Source organism: Lactuca virosa, chromosome 6 (assembly GCF_052849685.1).
Source record: "Lactuca virosa cultivar CGN04683 chromosome 6, Lactuca_virosa_CGN04683_v6, whole genome shotgun sequence".
NCBI lineage: Eukaryota > Viridiplantae > Streptophyta > Magnoliopsida > Asterales > Asteraceae > Lactuca > Lactuca virosa.
Window position 1 is genome coordinate 221,566,832 of NC_136431.1, and position 25,280 is coordinate 221,592,111.

Genomic DNA, 25,280 nt, shown 5'->3' on the forward strand with positions numbered 1-25,280 from the left:
TCTGATGCTCGGCCTTGAGCATCATGCAGGTCAAGCACCTCTCGACGTACCAAACTATTTCTCGCTTCATGCACGGCCACCAGTAACTCAATCGCAAGTCCCGATACATCTTAGTGGCCCCCGGGTGAATAGAGAAGCGAGACTTATGAGCCTCCTCCAATATAGTCTGTCTGACCCCACCAGACATTGAAACCCAGACCCGACCGCAACGGGTCAATAATCCTCGACTATCCTCCACAAACCGGGTGTTCTCACCCCTGACCCTATCGAGTTTCTAGTTCTCCTGACGCATACCCTCAGCCTGGGCTTCCCTTATCAAGCCCACAAGTGGAGAATCCACCGCTATCCTCATACACATCGCTGGGGTGGAAGACCCATCTGACTTGCAGCACAGAACGTCTGCCACCACATTCGCTTTACCGGGGTGGTAAAGGATCTTAGAATCGTAGTCCTTGACTACATCCAGCCACCTGCGCTGCCTCATGTTCAGGTTCGGCTGATCCATGATATGTATCACGCTCTTGTGATCCGTGTATATGGTACATTGGACCCCATAGATGTAGTGTCTCCAAATCTTGAGAGCGAATACCACCGCTCCCAACTCCAGATCATGAGTAGGGTATCTCGTCTCATGCGGCTTCAACTACCGCGATGCATAGGCTATCACCCGTCCCCTCTGCATGAGGACCCCTCCTAGTCCCGTGATGGATGCATCACAGAACACCATAAAATCCTCAACTCCCTCCGGAAGAGTCAAGACTGGAGCCTCGCATAGTCATTGTCTGAGGGTCTCAAACGCCCTCTGCTACTCGGGGCCCCACCGGAAATCCACCCCCTTCCTCATCAGATGAGTGAGAGGTACTGTAATCTTGGAGAAATCATGTATGAATATTCGGTAGTACCCTGCTAATCCCAAGAAGCTCCTGATGTCCGAGGGAGATTTCGGAACCTCCCACTGCATAACCGCCTCGATTTTGGTCGGATCGACCAAAATCCCCTCGTGGTTAATGTCACACCCCCGAACCAGACGGCGGAATCATCCGGGGGCTCGTGTGACTATCAATTGAATTATCATCACAATGAATATACATGAAACATAACACAATCATCACCAAACATTACATATTACAACTGGAATTGTTCACATCAAGTACATTGTCTTAGATTACATGTTCCTAAAATATTCGATTGTACGATGATTTGACATTACACAAAATAAATTTCCTACACTTGAAAGTTCCCCTGCTTAACGGTTACCTGAGAATACAAGTTATTTTGAAAACGGTCAACATATATAATGTTGGTGAGTTCATAAGCATGTTTGAATGAAAGTCATTGTATTGTTTGTAAAAACCCAGAAAATCCGATATTTTCTATAAAAAGTCTGAAAAATGATGTGAAAATTGAGTATAGATGCATGTGTGAATTTCATAGTAAAAACATGTATAAGTATGCAATCCAAATTTCTTTGTATTCTTTCTGTTGTAAGTAGAAGGTAATTGAATAATAGTGTTTCCCCAGAAAATCCGATATTTTCTGATTTATAAAAATGTTGCGGTCCTTGCATTATCGTATGATTTGTTTTGTATCAATATGATTTACGAGTTTTGATTTCCGTAATGTCGTGATGGTAATGGATCTCTATATGAGTCGTTATAACCATGCATGATCGTGACTGATTCCCTGTCTTGGCATTTTTTCAAAACGCCGGATTTTGATCAAGGTTTTGTCACCCTAGACTGGCCTAGCCTAACTGTAGCGAACAACTCAGGTGTGGGGGAGTCACTCCCATATAGATCTATACACAAACTCTCGCTCTCCCTCTAGGAGACTCTGATTATAACTACGGGCTACGACCATACACTCAATGCTGTCAATCGACAAGTCTCACTAAATCCCAGTTATTGTCACATGAATATGTATAACGTTATATGTATTGAGAATTACGAACACCAGATGATACATGACTATATGTATTGAGAATTACGAACACCAGATGATACATGAATGTGAAAGGATAAGGCCCAACAAACATGAAAAAAAGACAACTGTGGCCCATTAGACATGTAAGTTATTTCCAGGCTTGTTAAGTATGCGAATGGACACATTAAAGCCCATTAAGCATATGATGAATTATTTCAGGCTAAATTAGCATGTAAATGGGCCACTAAGGCCCAATAACATGTAAAGTCTAATTTAGGCCCATTAAGCATGTAACTGGATCGCGAAGGCCCAATCGACATGAAATGATTATATTGGGCCGAATAAACATGCAAATGGATCACGAAGGCCCAATAAGCATGTATAGTGAGCACTAGGCCCAATAGTCGTACAACTGTTGTATTTCGTTTGTTTGTTATAGTATTGTTCATTTCGTCGAAACATTTATCCATAATGTTATAAAAAAGTCCAGTGTTTTGTTATAATGATATTTTTAGTTCGTTACGTCAAAATTCTATAATTTGAACTCGTGTTTAGTAAAAATTTAGTAAAAATGTCACTTTAGGTCCCTTAAGAACTAATTTGAACATTTAAAGGCTTATTTTTACATAAAATGTCATTTTTGGTCTATTTTAATTAAAAATAACATTTTAGCCCATTAATTTATAAAAAATTATATTTTCGCCCCAAATGTTTAGTAATTGACGGGTTTGGCCCAAAAATACATATATTGACATTTTCAGCCCATCTTTGCAGAAAATTACATTTTCAGCCCTTATTTGAATATAATGACATTTTCGGCCCAATTTTTATAAAATTAACATTTTTGGCCTAATTTTGAAATAAGAGTCATTTTCAGCCCCTAAATTTGTAAGTTTTCATTTTTGACTCAAGTTTTGATTCAAATAACATTTTAGTCCATGAAAATTTATATTTTTGCAATTTGGGCCCAAAAAGCCGTAAGGCCCAAATTAAGGCCCATAATGCAAAATATTACACTTTTGGTCCTTTGGAAGGTATAGTTGTTATAAAAACTCATTTTTATACAAATGTGACCCTTTTGATCCTTACAAAACCGTAAGTGGCAAAATTATCCCAATCTTTTGTTTACTTGTCAAAAATGGTCCTTATACAAGATTTTTGTTTTGTTTTTCACATCTTAGGCATGTATAACACTTTTATCTTTGTAGTATGATGTTTAGAGTGTTTTAGTTTATGAATCTCATCCATTTTGTTAGAGTTTTCGAGATTCATCAAGTTTTATCACATAATCACAACATAAACCAAGAAAATCATACATAACATGCATGAATACATAGATCTACACATAAACACTTGTATTCTCCCCCAAAAACATGTAAAAACCGAAAACAAGGGGTTATGAATTCACATTGCTTGTTTGTTCTCAGTTTGGTGAAGAGAATAGTGAGGTTGCGGCCCTAGTAAGCTTCCCTTGAGTTGATCTCGAGTTTTATGAAGTGCTAGAGTATGGATCATGAAGTAATGTGGGTTAAGAAGAGATTTAAGGTGTAACTTGAAGTTAAAACTATGAGGTCTAACCAAAACTTACCAAATATGATGAACCTTGATGAAGAACCTCTTGAAAGCACCCACAAATCTCGAATTTTTTGATGGAAGAAGGAAGAGTTCTAGAGTGTGTTTGAGAGTGTTTTGAAGAAAGTTATGAAGGTGGTATGATGGAAGGTTCGACCGAGAGGATAAGAAGAGAGGGAGGAATGAGATATTTGGTTATTACATGTAGGGTTTTACATGGAAATATGAGAGGTAATGCATGGATTACCTCTAAATAATACTTAGGTGTCATTGTTAAATAATCCTTCATTAATCTCTTTTTTAACCTTGGCCGAGAATGAGCCCTATGGAATGAAGGAAAAATGGTGTTGGGCTCAATTTCTTGGCTTTGTTCGAATTTCCTAGGCCCAATAATATTTATCGGTCCATTGGGCTCTTAAGGTGGTTCACGGCCCATTATGGTATAAAGGAATGGGTTTATGGTCTATTAGGGCTAATTAATCCATTTATGGCCCAATAAGGCCCATTAGGGTTAGAATGAATCATTCCAGGCCCAAATGGTCCAAAATGTTATAGATTTATGAATTGGGTCCATTTAGAATCCAAATAGGGTTTCTAAGCCCAAAATAGTCAAATTGAATGCTTATTGGTCCATTAGGCCCAATAAGAAGATATTAGTCCATAATGAATTTGAACCGAGATTCTTAGGGTTTTCAACTCCCAATTGACTTTCTGAAATGTTTAACATAGAGTTTTGAATTTCAATTGTGAGTCTTGACTAAGTTTGTTGTCATAGAATGAACATAGTGTATGATATCAAGTTAGAGTTACAAATATTATCGAAGATGACGTTTACATGATCACAGAATTTCCTGGCTAAAATGTCAGTTGTGACAGTTAACGAGGTGTCCCAGAAACTGGACCTCTCGTAACCAAAACTCACACTTCGAGAACTTGGCATAAAGCCGTTCCCGCCTCAGAACTCCCAATAACTCTCGCAGATGCTCCTCATGCTGCTCTCGGGTCTTGGAATACACCAAGATATCGTCGATGAATACTATGACCGAGCGATCGAGCATCGGTCTGCAAACTCGATTCATCAGGTCCATAAACACTGTTGGCGCGTTGGTGAGCCCAAACAGCATCACCACGAACTCATAATGTCCATAACGAGTCCGAAACGCGGTTTTCTCCACGTCCTTCTCTCTGACCCTGACCTGATGATACCCATACCTCAAGTCTATCTTGGAAAACCAAGACGCCCCTACAACTGATCGAAAAGATCGTCTATCCTCGGGAGTGGATAACGGTTTTTCACCGTTAACTTGTTCAACTCCCAGTAATCAATTCACATCCGGTGTGAACCATCCTTCTTCCTGACGAAGAGTATCGGTGCTCCCCAAGGGGAACTGCTCGGACGAATGAACTGTTTTCCCAGCAGCTCCTGCAGCTGTGATGACAGCTCCTACATCTCTAGCGGTGCCAACCGATACGGTGCCTTGGCGATAGGGGCCGCACCTGGCACTAGGTCGATCCTGAACTCGACCTGCCTCTCTGGAGGTACTCCGGGTAACTCCTCCGGGAACACATCAGCGAACTCTCTGACCACCGGAACCTTTGAAACTGAAACCTGATTGCTAGATAACCCGCACACCCTTGCTGAATGTACTGCCGAGCCCTGGCAGCTGAACAAAACCCTAATCCCAACCTAGTGCCCTCGCCATAAACAATCAGTTCTCCCCCACTTGGGGTTCGAACTACAACTCTCTGACCCTCGTAGTCGATCATGGCACCGAAACGACTAAGCCAGTCCATACCCACGATCACACATACACCCCCCATGGGAATCAGAATCAGTTCTATCAGAAAAGATACTCCGAAAATCTCCAATACGCAACCCCAATAGACTGAAGAAGCAGAAATCCCATGTTCGTTGGTGATGGAAATTCGCAACGGACACTGTAACTCTCCTACTGGCAATCCGAACTCCCTACTGAAAGTCTGAGAAACAAACGACCGACTCGCCCCCGAGTCAAATAATACCAAAGCAGGTAAGGAGTTCACTAAAAACGTACATAATCACATGTACAAACATATAAGCATAAAACATATATAATCAGTAAGATAAGGGATAGAAACATACCAACAACCACATCTGGTGCTGCCCTGGCATCCTCTGCGGTGAGCTGGAAGCCGCGCCCCTGAGCCTTTGGGGGCTCTGCTCTACCTGACCTCCCGTCCGTGATCCTCAGTGTAGCTGGTGAAGGGGCCTGCGCCGACTTAGCGGTAAGCAACGGGCAGTTGGCATTCACATGGCCAATCTGCTCACAGTGGTAAGTGGTAACATAACCTCACACTCGGAACATGGGACTGGTTGGCGACAATCCTTCGCATAATGACCCTCCTTGCTATACTTGTGGCACCCGCTACCTGATCGACAAACTCCAGAATGACCCTTTCCGCACTTTCCACAAGTACGGCCACGCTGACCTCCAGTCCTAGTATCATCGGTCTTGGGCCCCTTCGGCGCAGACTGTGACTGTGCCGGGGCCCGCCTCTGCTCTCATAACTGTAACTCAATCTCCAGATCACGCTGCCTAGAGGCCTCCTGTAAATCCAGCAAAGTTTCACATCGCTGGGTAGCAACAAACTGTCGAATATCAGTCTTGAGCATGCTCAGATAACGTGTCATCTGAGCCTGCTCGGAAGCAAACTCCTGGAAAAACATCGCCCTCTGTGTGAACGTACGGGTAATCTCAGTCATGGTCTCACCCTCCTGCCTCAACTCCAAAAACTCCTGAGCTAGACGCTCCCGCTCGACCCGTGGAATATATCGAGCGCGGAACATATCCCTGAACTGCTCCCAAGTAACAGCAACTCTCTGATCATCCGAATAAGACCCCTTCATCAGTCTCCACCAGTCCTTTACCCCGGACCTCAGTAGGTTCAGGGCACATCTGACCTTCTGTTCAGTAGGACATGAGCACGTGAAGAAACAACCCTCCACGTCAGACAGCCACCTCATGGCTCTGATCGGATCCTGAGTACCATCAAATGTCAGGGGCTTCGTGTTATCGAAGTCTCGGTACTGAAAAGCTCTACCAGCTCCTCCCCTGCCGTTGTTACAGCCGCTGTAGCTGCTGCGGCAGCCGTCTCAGTTAGGGCTGCATATATTTCATCAAAATACTCCATCATAGCGGTCTTAATAGACCCAAACATCTCCAGAATCTGACCCCGAACAATCCCGACCACCTCCTCGCGGATGATCTCCCTGACACGATCATCTGTCAATGTTGGCCCACCCTGGCCGATAACCTTAGACTCTGTCGGAGCACCCTGATCACCCTGCCCTGATCTCGATCCGGATCCGGTCACAAAACGCCTCGTGACCACCATACTCAAAATATACTAGGAAGATATCAAATAATCCGCATAAATAACAGGGGAACCAACTCCCAACTAATCCCTAGGGATTGTGACTTCCTTGCTATGCGTATGGGTCCTGTGCTTTCACTAGTACAGGCCCATACTACCTTCCACACCTACCCATATTTGTCTCGAGTATCATCACAATACCCTAACAACATACACATACATGGTGATCCCTCAATCCTCACTCCTATAGGAAAACTAATTATCTCATGATTGGTCTACTGACCTCGCACAACTCAACCACCCATGAAACTTCCACCAACCCTGCAACACTAGTGTATGCTAGTCATACATAACGCTGGACCCTATAGACTTTCGAATACCTGATCCTACCCTAAGCCCTTCATCAAACAAGAACAGGAAATAAGGCCAAACCAAACATTCTCAGGCTATAAGATCTTAGTTATGTACGACCGTGATGCATACACTAAGCAACTACAGTAATGATGTCAATTTCATATAGAGAAAACCCTAGGCTAGTAGGCATCATGTAATCAAGCAATTCTATCATGCAATTCCTGAAGATCCCTAGCCTGGTACTAGCATGTTGTTATAACATATCACAATATCAAATAATTGTATGGTATTTTGGGATCTACTTACTGGCCCCGGCTAATCGTACACTCTGCATCCTCCTTTAGTATTTTGAAAACCATAAAAAAATCATTTTGAAAATCCTTTCCTTGATTTGAGACTGGATTCACCCGAGTGTTCCTCCAATTCACTCAAACCAAGGCTCTAATACCAACTTGTAACACCCATAAAATCGTGCCAAATTTAAACTTTTAAAACATTTCAAAACCATTAATCATTACAAAACTTGTTTTCAAAATGTATAATGTCAGAGTATCCCAGAAACATCAACATAAATATGAGGAGCTGTACGATCACGTCTTTGCCTTGCCGCGATCCCCTGATGCACCTGAAACAATAAACTGAAACTGTAAGCCCGAGGCATAGTGAGTTCCCCCAAAATACCGATACACTGCACATAAAACATATACAAATAACAGCATATACTGGGTCCACAGCTCTACAGACAGGATTACCCCCTGAGCCCACAGTATAAGTCCACTTATACAACATGTCCACTTATACAACTAATAACACATACTGATAATCGAACAGTAACAAAGGTAGTCCTACAGATCTACCTAACAGGCATAGCAAACTAGCATGCATAATCATCTTCTATTCAACACATAATCAACTATTGGGATATCGAATCCAATGGGCCGACCTTGGTGCCTTAGACCCCTTAGTATAGTGAGGATAACTCACCTCACAAATGTCGCACTGAAGTGATAAGCTCAACTCTCGAATCACCGATACGAACTCCACCACCTATAGTTACCATAAAACCATTTCCATAAATTTCCAAATTACCAAAATACCCCCAGAGGTCAAACTGGTCAACCCTTGGTCCAAGTCAAAGTCAACGGTCCATGTTGACCCAACTCGTCGAGTGCACCTAGCAACTCGTCGCGTTCCTTAAGAGTTCAGAAGGTCATAAAACCTTCACTGACTCGCCGAGTTTCCGACCAACTCGTTGAATCTATGCGTGTCCAAAAGTCGGGAAAACCCTAGTTGTCACTCCCCGTTAAAGCGGAAACACGAAGAGTGACAGGCTAAGGTCTCATCACAAAGGTAAATAGAAGTACCAACCATAAACATTAGGCGTTTTAAGTTTACATCGCGTACAAAACAAATACATTCAGTTTTCACAATACATAATTTAATACATAGCAAACGTAACAACTTAAATCATGCTAACGTCTTGTTGATTCACTGACCGTTCCCTGAAAAGCATGCAAAAACGAGGGTCAACTATAAAATAGTTGGTGAGTTCACAGGTTTATAATAATATATTATTTCAAAAAGGTAGTTTATTCTATGAATGTTCCAATTTAGAAAACGATGAATGCCATTGCATTCCGTTCACAACCAAGCCTAACGACCGTTCCTGCCCCATTCCATCATGTCCATGGTTCCCATGATGTCCGTTCATGGAAATATGCACTCGCGGTTCCGGGCGAGTGGGGGCTGTCGACCCTAAATAGCGCTATCCATAAGACCATCGGCTCAAATATGAGTTAATAGGTTGTATCGGTTCTCCGGGGACTTAACATACAATTTCATAACACCACATTCATAGTACAAGTTCATAATAAAAGGTTCATACAACAAAGTTCACATCACTAAGTTCATAACACAAGCTCGTAAAATAATGTTCATAGAAATTGTAGCATGCTTTTCACCCCAAAACATTAAAACGTAAAATAGGGGCTGTGAAAACTCACAATAGAAAGTTTGTGGCTCGGGCTTCGCAGTTTGATGTTGACGAGGGCGATTCCTACTAGCGTCCTTGGTTTTGATCTTGAGAGAAGCAAGAACACTTCTTGACCTTCAAAAATCCGAAATTAGGACAGAGAATGGAGGATTTTCTGATGTGTAGGAGTGGTCTTGGAAGTGGGAGAGTTTTCTTGGAGAAGGAGTGTGAGATGGAGTGTGTACGTGGTTCAAATGAGGTGTAATGATGGGTTTTAAGGCATGGGGGAGAGGGAAAAGCCTAATGGACGAAAATTTAAGAGGGATATGGTATTTTTATTGATATTAGATCAAATAATAAAAGCCTCCCTTGAATTCTTATAAATCTAGATTTTATATTTTATAAAAACTCAAACATTATCATAATCTCCTAAGGTTTTAATTATTGGGTTTTGTTGAAATAATTACACTAGGTAATAACTTGTAAATTTATATTTGTTGAATTAATTTAGAAAATGATAACCTATTATTTAATTTTTTTTTATAAAAATCAATTTCTCATATTTCAACAATTATAACAAGGATTCATAATATGTGGTTGTAAGATTTTGATATCCTTGGATTTTTCTTTTGTTTCACATTTCGAATCATGAATTATATGAATTTCTCATCAACTTTATAGTTGGTTCATATTATGGTTTAATTTTGTTCATATTAGCTTAAATTACTTAACCTTGTTAAGCATTAGATTTTTTTTTTCCAATATGGAAATTTTAGGGTTGCTAACTTACCTTGGGTTATGGTCTACCAAACATAGTGTTGTGTTTGGACTTAAGGTTCAAATTTGGCACTTTATCACTCAGCTGGTTCATACAAATATCAATGTGATTGTTCAATACAAGCTAAGATACACTAATTGTTCCGAGGGATCTATTAAGTCGTGAACCTAGTTCAACTTGTAACTCTAGAGCCAAGTTAAGTGCACACAAGAAAATGACAAAGTTCTAGATGAGTATTGACCTGAGTTTTGGTGGATGTCACAGTCTCCCCCAGTTGTGGGAATTTCGTCCCGAAATTCAACTGGCGGTAACACTGGTTCGAACATAACGAATAGTTGAGGATATTTGTTCTTCATGAAATCCTCCCGTTCCCACGTAAACTCGGGCCCATGCTTAGAGTTCCAACGAACTTTCATGATCGGTATTTTACTTCGTTTTAATTGCTTAACCTCTCGATCGAGGATTTCTAGAGGTTCCTCCAGGAATTTTAGTCGATCATTAATTTGGAGGTCCCCGAGGGGTATGTGTAGGGATTCCTCCGCCAAGCACTTTTTGAGGTTCGACACATGGAATGTGTCGTGTATCGCACTCAGTTCATCCGGTAGCTTGAGCTTATATGCCACTGGACCAACCCTTTCGATAATCTCGAAGGGTCCTACATAACGGGGACTCAGTTTTCCTCGTTTACAAAAACGCACGACTCCCTTCCATGGGGATACTTTTAAGAGTACTCTGTCTCCCTTTTGAAATTCCAAGGGTTTCCTACGCTTGTCAGCATAGCTCTTCTGGCGATCACGAGCTGCTTTCAGTCTATCACGTATTATCGAGATCTTCTCAGTGGTTTCTTGAATTAAATCCAGTCTCGTTAACTGCCTATCGCCAATTTCCAGCCAACATAGCGGGGAGCAACATTTACGCCCATACAAGGCCTCATAGGGGGCACACTGAATGCTGGTATGGTAGCTATTATTATAGGAGAACTCGACTAATGGCAAATGGTTATCCCAACTTCCTCCAAAGTCGATCACGCAAGCCCGGAGCATGTCTTCTAACGTCTGGATGGTTCGTTCGCTCTGACCATCTGTTTGGGGATGATAGGCGGTACTTAAGTCTAAACGGGTCCCCAAGGCTTTTTGAAGTGACTGCCAAAATCTAGATGTAAAACGGCTATCTCTATCTGAAATGATGGAAATAGGTACCCCGTGGCGTGCTACAATCTCGTTTATGTAAATTCGAGCAAGCCTTTCCATTTGATAATCTTCTCAAATGGGGAGAAAGTGTGCGGATTTCGTCAATCTGTCCACCACCACCTAAATAGAATCGTGTCCCTTTGTGGTCCTTGGCAACTTGGTAACAAAATCCATGGATATTTGCTCCCATTTCCATTGAGGTATTTCTGGTTGTTGAAGCAAACCGGAGGGCTTTTGATATTCGGCCTTCACTTTGGAACAAGTTAAACATTTCCCAATATACAAGGCAATATCTTTCTTCATTCCAGACGACCAATAGTATTCCTTTAGATCCAAGTACATTTTGTCGGCTCCAGGGTGGATCGAGTATCGGGAATTATGGGCTTCCTTTAAAATTACCTTACGTAATTCGTCGATCTTTGGTACCCATACCCTATTTTTGAAGTACTTCACTCCATCTGAACGTGTTTCAAATTGTTGTTCCAGGCCGTGCAATGTTTCACGTTTCAAGTTCTCAGTTTTTTAACGCTTCGCCTTGAGCAGCAAGGATTTCGCTCTTCAAACTGGTTTGAACAAGGGCTCCGAAGGCATGTGCTCGTGAGGGTTTCACCCTTTCCTTCCTACTCAACGCATCGGCTACAACGTTGGCCTTTCCTGGATGGTATTTAATTTCGCAATCATAGTCGTTGAGTAATTCTACCCACCGCCTCTGTCTCATGTTAAGCATCTTTTGATCCAAGATGTGTTGTAGGCTTTTGTGATCAGTATAAATAGTGCACTTAGTTCCGTACAAGTAATGTCTCCAGATCTTAAGGGCGAATACCACCGCTTCTAATTCTAGGTCGTGGGTTGTGTAGTTTTTCTCATGAACCTTCAACTGCCTTGACGCATATGCAATAACCTTTCCTTTCTGCATCAGTACGCAACCCAGACCTTGGTGTGACGCATCACAATACACTGTGAAGTTCTCCACACCATCTGGCAATGCCAAGACTGGCGCATTACACAACTTATGTTTCAATAATTGGAAGGCATCTTCTTGTGGTTCTCCCCATTCAAATTTCCTATCCTTTTGGGTCAAAATAGTCAGTGGTTGGGCAATTTTGGAGAAGTTCTCAATAAAGCGCCTATAATAGCCCGCCAATCCCAGAAATTGCCGAATTTCCGTCGGGGATCTTGGGGTTTCCCATTTCTTAATTGCTTCAACTTTGGTGGGATCCACGTGTATTCCTTTTTCTACAACCACATGACCAATGAATCGTACTTCCCTAATCCAAAATTCACACTTAGAGAACTTTGCAAATAATTTTTGGTCTTTCAACAGTTCCAAAACTAACCTAAGATGTCGTTCATGCTCTTCTTTGTTTGGGGAAAAGACTAGTATGTCGTCAATGAACACGATCACAAACTTGTCAAGGTACGGCCTACAAATCCTATTCATAAGATCCATGAAGGCAGCTGGCGCGTTAGTTAGCCCAAAAGGCATAACTAGGAATTCATAGTGTCTGTAACGAGTCCTGAAGGCGGTTTTAGGAACATCTTCATCGCGTACCCTTAATTGGTGGTATCCCGATCGTAGATCAATCTTTGAAAAGTACGTGGCACCCTGGAGTTGATCGAACAAATTGTCTATTCGAGGAAGGGGGTATCTATTTTTGATAGTCAATTTATTTAGTTCTCTATAATCGATGCACATTTGCATCGATCCACCCTTCTTTTTCACAAATAAGACCGGTGCACCCCATGGTGAGGAACTTGGACGAATGAATCCTTTTTCCAAAAGTTCCTGAAGTTGGCCCGAAAGTTCTTGCATTTCAAAAGGTGCCAAGCGGTAAGGTGCTTTAGCTACAGGTGCCGATCCAGGAATTAGATCAATTCTGAATTCGACTTGTCTTGCTGGGGGGAGCCCAGACAACTCTTCTGGGAATACTTTGGGGTATTCTCGCACTATTGGAATATCCTGAATATGTTTTTCTTCTGATTTCTTTTCCACTACAAGAGCCAAGAACGCAAGGTATTTCTTCCTCAGATATTTGTGAATTTTCATGCATGAGACTATCTTCAAGTTCTTGCCTGGTTTCTCTTCGTACACTATAAGGGTTTCGTTGTTTTGGAGGGGTATTTTGACAACTTTCTCAAAGCATCCTATGTCTGCTCGATTCTTGGACAACCAGTCCATTCCAATCACTACGTCAAAGCTTCCAAGTTCTATAGGGATAAGGTCAATACTAAAAATTTTATCAGCTAAGTTCAAGGTACAATTAGGAACTATCTCCCTAGCCTTAATTTCATGACCGTTAGCAACTTCAACTACGTAGGCATGTTCCAATATTTTTGATTTCAAGTCGATTAGGGGTCTAAATTCATGTGACACAAAACTTCTATCTGCCCCCGAGTCAAATAATACTGATGCATAGTGGTTGTTTAGGAGGAATGTACCTGTTACCACCTCCGGGTTCTGGCGAGCCTCTTCCGCCTTAATCACAAATGCTCGCCCACGAGCCTGGCCTCCTGGATTTCCACGGTTTATATGTCCCGCCTGGTTCCTGGTATTGTTGTTATTGGGGCCCTTATTCAGATTCGGGCAGACATTCCTAAAGTGGTCCACACTTCCACACTTATAGCATGCCCGTTTACCATCCTTGCGATCTTTATCTATCCTGCAATACTTTGCGAAATGTCCAGTTCGATTGCACTTGTGGCAGATAGGGCAGGCACCCTCATGATGATAACTGCATTTCTCACACTTAGGTTTAGGCCCTCATTGCACAGGTTCCTCTGTTTTAACCGTAAAGTTTGTTGCCCTTTTCTTGTTCTTTTCTGAGTTGTCATTCTTCTTCCTTCCCAGCTGGTTCTCCGATTTTCTTTTGTTACTTTCGTTGCTTATGGTCAATATCCCGGCCCTCACTTTATCATTCGTAAGGCGGTGGCCAGGTCTATAGCGCTATGGATTGAGGTAGGATTTGCTGAAGTAACCATGCCTCGAATTTCTGGTGCTAAACCCCATATGTATCGGTCAATCCTCTTGCTCTCAGGGGTGACCATGTGCGGCACTAGTTCAGCGAGTTCATGGAAACGCACAGTGTAGCCTTCCACATCGGCTCCTACCATGGCATGGTTCCAGAAGTCAGATTCCATTTTCTGGATCTCATCCTTACGACAGTATTCCTTCTTGATTAACTCTTTGAATTCCTCCCAAGCTAATTGGTTCGCTGCCTCCCTTCCACGGTTCCGGACTTGCGCATTCCACCACGTTAAGGCTCTGTCTTGGAGAAGGCATGCAACATAGGGAACCTTGCAGTCATTTGAGCACTTGCTGATGTGGAGTACAGCCTCAATTCCTTCTATCCATTTCAACAATCCCACTGCACCCTCTGTTCCATGAAACTCCTTGGGTTTGCAAGACATGAAGTACTTATAGGTGCATCCCCTTGTTTCCTCATTACGAACTCCGCTTCCTTCGGTGTTCTCAGTAGGTGTAGGGCCTCCATGGTTTGTCTGACTAGCATTGATTCCCGCAGTGACTTGAGCCACAATGTTAGGGATAGCAGCCATTAGTTGTTGCGAGACCAGTTGAGCAATATCGGGAGTGGCATTCTCAGGCTGTGTTGGGCGTGAGCGGGTGTTTCTTCTTTGGGGCATGGTTCTATAACACACAAACAAAATTAAGGACGTTATTATCATTATTAATTAGTTTTTTTTTCAAAGAAATAATAATATTAATAATAATAAAATATATTTTCAAGAACGATTTCAAATCATCAAAACAATTTACAGTTCATGAAAAATATAAGTGTGAAATAACATGGTGATTGAAAATCATTAAAATAGATTTCATTCGTAGTTCGTACATAAAAGGTTTAACAAAGCATATTGCTTGATACTGCAAGCTACAAAAGACACTTCAACCATAGTTCTCAAAAGCCATAAACCAAAGGCATTACATCAAAATACATAGACCAAAAACGACAAAACATAAACCATGACGTTTAGATTCAACCCCAAAACACAATCACCCAGACAAGTGCCACTGCCAGAATCAATGCTAGCCCTCCAGCGATAGCGCTAGTGATCATAGCTCTGATTGCTGTCCTCTGGGCGGAGTATGCATAACCACACACCGCATCCACCACGTCTGACATGTCGGCTATGCTGTGATGATGATAAGCAATCCTACTACGGGCATCATGCAGGTCTCGGGCCATGGCCTCCATGCTGCGTCGCTCCTGACAAGTCATTCCGGGTGCTCGCATATAAGGCGTCCCTATGACTGGGGGTCGAGGCTGACTAGGCTTGAGACGCTTACTCCTTGGTGCGGGAGGTGCTGCCACGGGTTCTGGACGCTCGAACCTCAACACTTCTCTCGGCATTGGTGCGCTCTTTCTCGCTGTCCTCCTGTGGTATAGTCCATAAAGGGGTGGCTGAGGCGTCAGCTGTCGCGAAGGCTCGGGTATCGGCGGGGCTGAAGTTTCCTCAGTCGGTGCCTGGCTGCTCACTTCCTCTCCAGTCTCTGATCCTGTAGACGGATCTTCAGTCAGTTCGGTGCTCGAGTCGCGGTTGACTTTCGGGCGCGCAGTGACGTAACCAGACTCATCTGCCGATCCAAGTGCTTGAGAGCTAGCGTTTGACATGGCTACGCTGTACACGAGAAACTCTAATGTTTAGATGAATTTTTAGCCTTCTAGAAAATTTCTATTATGTTTGATGTTTATGTTTATCCTAGGGTGTTGATACCATTCACTATAATCAATTCCGGTCTTGCACTAACTCTTCCTTAATTATACATAGGTGATCAGGCTATGTATAATTAAGGTCCAGTAGCGCATTACCGGAATTACTTATACTAAATGGCATGTTTTATTAACTCAATGGTTATAGTTTAGGCGTCCCTAAGGGAAAGGGGAAGCCGGTATTCTCTATAACCTTAGGCTCTGATACCAAATTTGTCACACCCCGTTAAAGCGGAAACACGAAGAGTGACAGGCTAAGGTCTCATCACAAAGGTAAATAGAAGTACCAACCATAAACATTAAGCGTTTTAAGTTTACATCGCGTACAAAACAAATACATTCAGTTTTCACAATACATAAGTTAATACATAGCAAACGTAACAACTTAAATCATGCTAACGTCTTGTTGATTCACTGACCGTTCCCTGAAAAGCATGCAAAAACGAGGGTCAACTATAAAATAGTTGGTGAGTTCACAGGTTTATAATAATATATTATTTCAAAAAGGTAGTTTATTCTATGAATGTTCCAATTTAGAAAACGATGAATGCCATTGCATTCCATTCACAACCAAGCCTAACTACCGTTCCTGCCCCATTCCATCATGTCCATGGTTCCCATGATGTCAGTTCATGGAAATATGCACTCGCGGTTCCGGGCGAGTGGGGGTTGTCGACCCTAAATAGCGCTATCCATAAGACCATCGGCTCAAATATGAGTTAATAGGTTGTATCGGTTCTCCGGGGACTTAACATACAATTTCATAACACCACATTCATAGTACAAGTTCATAATAAAAGGTTCATACAACAAAGTTCACATCACTAAGTTCATAACACAAGCTCGTAAAATAATGTTCATAGAAATTGTAGCATGCTTTTCACCCCAAAACATTAAAACGTAAAATAGGGGCTGTGAAAACTCACAATAGAAAGTTTGTGGCTCGGGCTTCGCGGTTTGATGTTGACGAGGGCGATTCCTACTAGCGTCCTTGGTTTTGATCTTGAGAGAAGCAAGAACACTTCTTGACCTTCAAAAATCCGAAATTAGGACAGAGAATGGAGGATTTTCTGATGTGTAGGAGTGGTCTTGGAAGTGGGAGAGTTTTCTTGGAGAAGGAGTGTGAGATGGAGTGTGTACGTGGTTCAAATAAGGTGTAATGATGGGTTTTAAGGCATGGGGGAGAGGGAAAAGCCTAATGGACGAAAATTTAAGAGGGATATGGTATTTTTATTGATATTAGATCAAATAATAAAAGCCTCCCTTGAATTCTTATAAATCTAGATTTTATATTTTATAAAAACTCAAACATTATCATAATCTCCTAAGGTTTTAATTATTGGGTTTTGTTGAAATAATTACACTAGGTAATAACTTGTAAATTTATATTTGTTGAATTAATTTAGAAAATGATAACCTATTATTTAATTTTTTTTTTTTATAAAAATCAATTTCTCATATTTCAACAATTATAACAAGGATTCATAATATGTGGTTGTAAGATTTTGATATCCTTGGATTTTTCTTTTGTTTCACATTTCGAATCATGAATTATATGAATTTCTCATCAACTTTATAGTTGGTTCATATTATGGTTTAATTTTGTTCATATTAGCTTAAATTACTTAACCTTGTTAAGCATTAGATTTTTTTTTTCCAATATGGAAATTTTAGGGTTGCTAACTTACCTTGGGTTATGGTCTACCAAACATAGTGTTGTGTTTGGACTTAAGGTTCAAATTTGGCACTTTATCACTCAGCTGGTTCATACAAATATCAATGTGATTGTTCAATACAAGCTAAGATACACTAATTGTTCCGAGGGATCTATTAAGTCGTGAACCTAGTTCAACTTGTAACTCTAGAGCCAAGTTAAGTGCACACAAGAAAATGACGAAGTTCTAGATGAGTACTGACCTGAGTTTTGGTGGATGTCACACTAGTTGACTCGCCAAGTCACCCCACTGACTCGCCGAGTCCATGCAGAAGTCCTTGCACGACAATCTTCATCGGACTCGCCGAGTCCCTTCAGTCCATTATCCATTCAGATGCTTTTTAAGCCATTTTAAGGTTCCATATTGCAGATCCAGCTTCCCAAGGCATGTTTATCACGTAAACTTCCAAACTTTACGTGCATGCAAGGCTCTAAAGACTTATAATGTCAAAACCAAGCTTGTAATGGAGGTTTACACCTAAGGAGAGGTTCATACTTGCTAGAGTTGGAAGTTTTATAGACTTAGAGACCCAAGAGAGTTCAGATCTGAAGTTGCAACTTCGGATCTTAGCTCATACCCAAAAATAGCTTCCTAATATGCTAGAAAAGCCCTAATCTTTATCCAATTGAGATCTAGAAGGAAATGAGGTCAAGGTAACGACTTGATACCTTCAGAAGATGCTAAGTAAGGTAGATTTCAGATCCCCACATGCTCCTTGCTTCTAGCCACTTGTTTCTCCAAGCTTTTCTCACTAAGATCTACCTTCCAAAGCTTAAAATACACAAGAATGGAGCACACACATGGATAAGGGTTTGTTGGACTCTCAAGAGGCTGTAAGGGGCAAAAGGAGGCTAATGATCCTTTAAATAGGGTGCAAAACCCCAGAAATTAGGGTTTCATCATCCCCTAGCTCCTACTCGTCGAGTAGACCTTGCAATTTATGAAAATTAAAGCCATAAAATTAATACCTGAGAGTCGGGGCGTTACATACATATTCAACTTTTAGTTATCCTCCTAATGGGCCTAAAGGCTTAAGACCAACTTCCCCTAGGGTCCGATACATACCACAAGATAAGAAAAACCAGTACTAATCACATAATTGTACCCTAACAATACACACACAACCTACAACTCCAGGCATACAATATCACACACAATATAGTGAGAACACTCACCCGAACTAGAAGACGAACAATCACATCGAACGAATCAACAACACGAACCACCTAAATCACCAATTAAAGCAAGTTCTTAGGGTAATCCATAAATGAATTAGTTTGTCTTCATTCTCTCATTTAGAGCAAGTCTCCCTGCGAGGCCCATGAGTTTGAGTAATGAGTAACTTTGTATTATACTCTACTACCTTCGTCCCCCATTCCTTAAGTATGACAAGATCTTCTTCTAGCTGGCGAATCTCTTGTTTTATACCAAACCGTTTTTAAATTTTTTCCAAAAAGTACTTCCAGGTTAGTCTGTCAATGAAGCAAGCACTTGTGGTTTGTTAGTCTGTCGATGAATAAGCAAGCACTTGCGGTTTGAGTTCATTCCACGAATGTGATGAATGTGATTTGAGTTTTGTTACCGTGAACTCCACTTTTTGGTTTATCACTGCATTGTCATAACAAAATATTGACTCCAGTTTTATAATCAAATTATCCACTACGATAAAAAAAAAGTCAGCCCAAATGAGAGCATCCTTAATGCAAGTTTATTGAAAAAAAAATACTTTAAAATATCCAACCAAAATCTTTTTACCATTGGCAGGTTAAGGTTTTTGTAGAGATGAAGGTGTAGGGGTAATCTTGTTGGGCAAATCTTTTGTAAGATTATTTTGTTAGATTGAAAATTGGGATTTTAAAATTGGTTGGAGCCCTCCAACAAAGGAAAGAGACTTTCCAAAAACAGGTATGCAACTATATATGGCGAGCACACTGTATTCTTTACTAAAAGGCGAAAGAATAGTTCGCTTTGTGCTCATTGCTTGGCTGCGTGGCTTTCAATATCATAGCTGCATGCTTTAAGTAACAACTTTCAACATTCTGTTTGTTGTAAGCAGCCAAGAGACATGAGTAGTGATTAATACACAAAAGCTAGTGAAATTTAGAACTTTAAAAATTGGTTGGAACCCTTGAATAAGAAAAGACTCTACAAAAATAGGTGTATGCCACAGCATGGCTGTGTGCCTTCTAACATCCCAGCTTCTTGCTTTAAGTAATGACTTTGATACCCTCTGCTTCATTCAAGTAGCAGATATGGGATGCCCCCAAACCATTCTCCCTCTTTTCTCTTCTTTTTCCCCTTCTCTTACTTTGATTTGGTTTTTGATCTGTTTTTTCTGAAGTGTTCATATATATGGGTTTTTGAAAGAAATTACTAGGTATTATAACTGGAATGAGATATTTGGTGAAAGATAAGTTTTAGTTGACCAAAAAAAGAATATTTTCTTGATGAAAAACGACAGTATTATGAAGTTAGAGTTTCATATTATGGTAAATGAAATAGATAAATAGGTAAAAGTACGTTTTACTTTTGGACAAATGTACTGTGAAAATGGATAATGACGTACATTAAGTCATTTTATTCATCCCGCTTGTCAAAGAGTCTAAAAGGTTTTGAATTTAGATTTTAGACTTCATATATTGTCTTTTACTGCTTAAACAGGTTTTCAGATTTCAACATTTAATCATTATTCAAAAGTCAAAACCAGATGATCAGTAACCTTTCTGACTTTATCTCAAACAACATGAGTTCCTCCTTTGTACTTCTATTTTGATTATAACTGCATTTGTATTTTTGACAACAATTTTACAAGCTTTAGGTTTAGCGACAGATAACATTAGACCTGATCAGTGACAGTTAACAAACAAGAACTAGTGAAAAAATAAACTTCAAAAATTGGTTGGAGCCCTCCAAATAAATGAAAGGACTCTCTAAAAATAGGCGTATGCCACTATATATAGAGAACACACGGTATTCTTTAGTAAAAGGCGAAAGAATAGTTCGCTTTGTGCTCACCACATGGCTGCGTGCCTCTTCATGTCTCAGCTGCTTGGTTTAAGTATTGAATTTGATAGCTTCTGTTTCGTTTAAGTAGCCTATGTGGGATGAACCAGAAACTTGCATTCCTCTTTTTCAAACCCTTCTTCCACTTTTCTTTTCTTTCCCCCTTCTCTTTACTTGGTTTTTGATTTGTCTTTAATATAGGAAGCGTTCCTATATAGGTTTTGAAAGGAATTATTATTAGAATAAGATAAGATATCGAGTGAAATTTTAATTTTAGTTGACCAAAAAAAGAATATTTTGGTGAAGAAAAACAAAGTTGGAGTTGTAAATGAAGAGGATAGATTGGTAAGTACGTTTTACTTTTGGACAAAGGTTTTGTGAAAATGGATAATGATATGCCCTTAAATCAATTTATTCATATCACTTGTCAAAGATTCTAAATAGTTTTGAACTTAGACTTCAGACTTCACAGTTCACACGTTGGCTTTTACTGTTTAAACATGTTTCATAGTTCAACATTTATCACTAACGCCTTGTTCATGAGTTTTTAGTAAATTTAGTAAAAGAAAGAGAAAGAAAATATTGACAGGAAGAAAGGGAGGGGAAGGAGAAATTTTCTTATTCCGTGTTCCCGAGCTCAAAGGAAATAAAAGGAAAATTGTAAGTTTTGTGTTTTCATCCAGAATCCGCCCAATTTGGGAGGAAATTTTAGAATGAAAACATGGCTCTAAAATCCTTTCCTTCCCCTTACTTTCCTTACATCGGTTAAATTCGGGAACACGGTTTTCCTTCGACATCACTCACATTCCCTCCATATACATCCATATCTCTCTTTAAGTAGAACTTGGGAAAAAGGCGTAAGGCTTAGTGAGTGTACCTTCTCACCACTTCGCACTTTTTGCCTGACATTGTAATCATGTCATTTCCACCTTCACCTCTCTCATCGATAGGCACCTTCACCTCTCTCATCGATAGGAAATGGCTACGTCTCATGTTTTTCTTTTTCTATTAAATATATAAAATTATAATTTAATAAGTTTCTAAATATTTAAAATAATAAAAGAGGAATATTTCATTAATTTAATAATAAAAATCATTACGTAGTAAAAAACGACAATTAAATAAAAACAATATAGAATACTTCTAATTGAAATAATTTTTCATAATTTCCTCTCTTCTCCTCCAAACCATCACGAGGTCGTCTCCCGAAAATGGTCAATGTCTTTCGTTAGAAATTTCATATTGCAACTTTTTTTGTTTTTCTTCTCCCGAACAAATACCTTTTTCGGCCTGGTCAGGGGTTGGCTTACCAAAATGTATATGGGGAGAGAGGAAAAATTATGGAATACGGTTGGGTTAATGGGTGGCATAGAGTAATATTGTGGTATTTGTTAATAGTGAAATTGTTTGGGTTGAAAACATAGGGGTATCATAAAGTTTAGAAAACAAGAATGCAAAACAAAATAACCAAAATAACTCTTTGATTAATCGGAAACTAACTCAAAATCGATGTTTTACAATCTGTTCTCATAATCATAAACTCGATTATGAACATGTATATATAGCCTAACAAACCAACTTGTATTTGACTAGGAAACTTATGACCAACTTGCCATAAACTAAACTTTCCATAAATTAGATTGCTTGGACCCCAAGATTTAGGATTCCAACAATGACCCCTGAATCTCTAAGTCCTTCTAGAGAATTCTTCAACCCGATCAACATCCTATTATCTTTTTTCACCACCCGACCTCTTTAATCAAGCTTGTTCCGAGAGCACTTTTCCACGGAACAACAAGACAAGGTCACGACAACCTTTACCGTCTTCCGTCACCCGCAAAATGAACCGAATCAAAGCTACCCGCTTTACGTCTTCCCATTCATTTATTCCGCGCCTCCGGTTAGTCTCTCTCTACCTTAGAACAAGCCCGATCAACAGAAATCGAGGCTGCTGTTGAGATGCTTCAACTTGCGCTCAAAAACAATCCACACCCCTTAAACCGAATCTGTTTCCCGCTGCGTCTCCCCCGCAGCAAAGGGCTACACTTTGCTTAAAACCGACTCTCAAACCGGCCGCCCTACGTCCTCACGAACCTTATGCTCTGATACCTATTAAAGTTTAGAAAACAAGAATGCAAAACAAAATAACCAAAATAACTCTTTGATTAATCGGAAACTAACTCAAAACCGATGTTTTACAATTTGTTCTCATAATCATAAACTCGGTTATGAACATGTATATATAGCCTAACAAACCAACTTGTATTAGACTAGGAAACTTATGATCGGCTTGTCATAAACTAAACTTTCCGTAAATTAGATTGCTTGGACCCCAAGACTTAGGATTCCAACATATCAAGTTGTGGTCGGTAAACCGACGGATCAAAAACGAAAATATTTTGACTCGGGGTTGTTGAACCACTTGCACGCGGCTTGTTTCGCCCGAATCTTGGGGTGAAATTGGTGGAAAGGTTGTCTGAATTCATTTTTGGTAGCAGAAATTAAGTGTAGTGTTTGTGTGAAATGAGTAGTAGGAAGTGTATTATTTGAGTGATAAAGTATTAGATAGTGTGAAATAAAATAAAATCCAAAAGTAGCCGTTGGGGAGGATAGGAAGAAGGTGCGCCGAAATCATTTTGGGACCTCAACCGTGGTGTGTGGTGCTGGTATTCCGACCAGCCTTATAAAAAACAGATGATCTGTAACCTTTTTTACTTTATCTCAAACAGCATTAGCTCCTTTATTGTATTTCTTAAGATAGTTTTGGTATAATATGCATTTTCATATTGTGAATCAAGGGGGTTAGGTAATTGTCAGATTCATACATTACTGAGTTGGTTTGGAACAAAATGTGTTTTTGAATTCCAGAAGCACTAATATTGTTTGGCTCAATTTTTCAAGGTTATTATATACACTTGTATACTTAAAAACATAAAGAAGGTATAAGTCATAACTCTTAACTTTTTTTTCAGTGAATTTTACTCAAGCAAGGTTTGGTTAACCTACGAAACTAACGACCAGGTCAATTTGAGTTTGGCAAACAGAAGCTTAATTGATTTGGGCTTAACGCCTATTTATCCCCCCATTATAAAGTCTTAATATTATAAAGATAAATAAATTAACAAAATCCAGTTGGTTTCTTCTGTAATGCTGTTTCCGATCACAAGCTCAAAAAGTCAAACATTCAGGGTTTCTGTTAAAACTATCACTGCATTTCTTGTATCGATTGACACAAGACCTATTGGAAATTTGATCTTTAAAAATTAGTTGGAGCCCAGCAATGAAGGAAGGGTCTCTCCAAAAATAAGCTATGCCACTGTGTATGGCAAGCACACGGTATTCTTTAGTAAAAGGCGAAAGAATAGTTCGCTTTGTGCTTACCACATGGCTGCGTGCCTTTACATCCTTCAGCTGCTTGGTTTAAGTAATGACTGTCACACATTCTGTTTCATTCCAGCAGCTGATGTGGGATGAACAAGAAACTTGCATTCCTCTTTTTCAAACCCTTCCTCTCTTGTTTTACTTTGATTTTGTTTTTGTTTTGTTTAAGTTTCAAAAGTAAATACTAGATATTGAATAATGAGAGTAAAATATATAGTGCTAGTTAAAATTTTGATTGGTCTTAACTGTATTTGAACCTTTTGCCTCAACTGTTTTGACTGGTCCTTAATCCTAAACTGAGGCTTCCTTGTATTTGAACCTTTTGCCTTATGTGTTTTGTGAGTTGTCACTATAAATATTATATGGATATTAACTAAACTAACCAATAGGAATAGAGTTGTTAACAAAAATGATAATTTGTTTGTGATTTGTGAAAATAACCAATTTGTCCGGCCGGGATGGCTCCTTCGGACTAATCAAAATATATAATTTTTGTTTTTTTTAGTTGCACCAAAAATATCTCTACTCATGTTCATGATGATACTTTCGAAATGTCTAATATAATGTTTTTTCAATTAAATATCACATTTTAAGTTCTTTTATTGTATCTACTTACCATCAGTTACGTTTCTCTAGAATTTTGTTGGATTTGAGTGAAAAACAAAGCATCTTCTCGAAATTCCAAATTTGTGTATTGGATTTCGGAATTGTTCTTGTAATTCCAGAATATTCCGAAAATGTATTTTTTTCTGTAATCTCAAATGGTCTTGCTAGAACGTCAATCCGAAATGTATATTTTTTTGTTAGAAAAAAGTTTTTTGATGTGACATTAAGTTAGTCCGGAATGAATTCGGAATTCCCCATTCCGAACTAAGTTGTCATTTTCTTAAAACACAAAAAACTTGGTTGTTTTTGTTAATAACTTTGTTCCTGATAATTGGTTTGTTTAATATCACAATATTTTAATATTACTTAGCTAATGCCTTTTAATTATAAATAATGTAGATTTTCGCAACAAAAAACCAGAATTTGATATGCGGAAATTAAGAGCAACATAATTTACAACATATGATTTCGGGGTTAAAGTTGCATTCGATTATTTTTAGGAAAGTACAAAAGTGAAATAGATATAAATCTAAGTTCAACTTTCAATTAACAACTTTATATGAACTAAATCTGTAAACACTTCCAACAAATACATATATGTCTATATATAAGTTTGTGTCCAAGTCATAAGAGAATATTCTCCGCATATTAAAAGGAATAATCCAATCCTCCTTGTCATCCCTTATGGAAAGCTTTGCATCC

General features: G+C 39.7%; 3 non-coding genes across 3 annotated transcripts; all 3 read right to left on the bottom strand.

Annotated features, from left to right (window-relative positions):
• Nucleotides 1-19,457: 19,457 nt before the first annotated feature.
• Nucleotides 19,458-19,576, bottom strand: LOC145122944 (U5 spliceosomal RNA). The gene has a single exon (XR_013714830.1). It is a non-coding gene; the product is annotated as a U5 spliceosomal RNA (small nuclear RNA).
• Nucleotides 19,577-20,491: 915 nt separating this feature from the next.
• On the bottom strand, nucleotides 20,492-20,612 carry LOC145122939 (U5 spliceosomal RNA). Its single transcript, XR_013714825.1, has one exon. It is a non-coding gene; the product is annotated as a U5 spliceosomal RNA (small nuclear RNA).
• Nucleotides 20,613-23,863: 3,251 nt separating this feature from the next.
• LOC145122938 (U5 spliceosomal RNA) lies at nucleotides 23,864-23,981 on the bottom strand. The gene has a single exon (XR_013714824.1). It is a non-coding gene; the product is annotated as a U5 spliceosomal RNA (small nuclear RNA).
• Between the last annotated feature and the right edge of the window lie 1,299 nt (nucleotides 23,982-25,280).